Source organism: Echinops telfairi, unplaced genomic scaffold, assembly GCF_000313985.2.
Source record: "Echinops telfairi isolate 266 unplaced genomic scaffold, ASM31398v2 ScPeMD7_7467;HRSCAF=8505_1, whole genome shotgun sequence".
NCBI lineage: Eukaryota > Metazoa > Chordata > Mammalia > Afrosoricida > Tenrecidae > Echinops > Echinops telfairi.
The window spans coordinates 1,249,625-1,250,939 of NW_022111368.1; positions in this window are offsets into that span (position 1 = coordinate 1,249,625).

The window sequence follows — 1,315 nt, forward strand, 5'->3', positions numbered from 1 at the left end:
TCAAGTTAGATTTTATAATTCTAGGAGAAATAATCTAGTATTTTAAATCTATATTTAATTTACTTGTATTGAATATTTCCATGAAAACATCCATGAATTTTTTATAGCCAATTACTTGATGCTTTTTTCTTTCAGAAAACTGTTAATCCTAAAATTCAAGCTATAGAACACTGTCTTTTAAACATTAATAGATGGTCCATTGTCCTGAGATCATCTTCAATCTAACTTAAATGTTTGCAAGGAAAGTAATTAGACAATGTGATAAATGCACAATTAATTATCACATAGTTGTATGAATAAATGATAGATTTGGGGTGAACATATCACATACATAAATTTTGTTATATGTAAATACATAAATGTATAAGATTACGTGGAACAAATTGTCTGCAGGAATCTGGACAAGTTGACATTGCAGTCACTCGCCTCATCTTGGAACTGGGAAGGAGAGAAATGGAGAATAATCGACAGAGCATTCTTTTACAAGCATCTTTTCACCTTCGAAAATGTCATTCCTCTTGTAGAAATTGCATGACTTTTAAAGAGTAAAAGAAAAAAAAACTTTTGATAAATCTAAAAGTAAGCAGAACATTGTATTTCCCTTTGCTAAAACACTCACTAAATTTTTTTTCTCAGACAGTTCTGAATCACAGTGACAATTTGCACTGTCATTTAACTATAATTTCTTAGATAGTAGATATCTTATGGAAGGAGACACTGAAGCAAGGACATTAAGCTGCACACCCATAATTAGATAAGAAAGCAGAAGTTAACTCAACCCCAGAAACCAGATACCCTGACTCTTAGGCCTTAATTCTTAAGCCACACTCCCATTTAGTGCCTGCACTGTGGCTTTTACTACAACAAAAAAGAGTAATTGGACCCATGAATGCAGAGCTTTGGAGGGCGCTATCAGCATTACACATTATCTTTCATCTTGAAATCTCCCCGAGCTTTATTTAACTGTTCAAAAAGGAAGTGTTATTGTTCCCATGCACCTCCCTTTCCCCTGATAAATAGCTGAAGTGGATTTATCAGGTGGCTAAATGGGAGCACTTAAAAGGTTAAATTTAATTCAGGGAAAGATATGTCTCTTATGAACACAGAAGCTTTTGTAAATTTTGTGCAAAAATGGACTACTTGTCAAAGGACGTATGTCCTGTGAGATGCTCCAAACAAGTTTAGAAATAGGAGAGGAAATTGACTACAGAAAATGTCTTCGTACATTTTAGAATCACAAAGTACATTTTCATCCCATAGCACTCTGTAATCCTGGGAAGGGGAAAATGTCTCAGCTTGATCAACGGTTAAATCA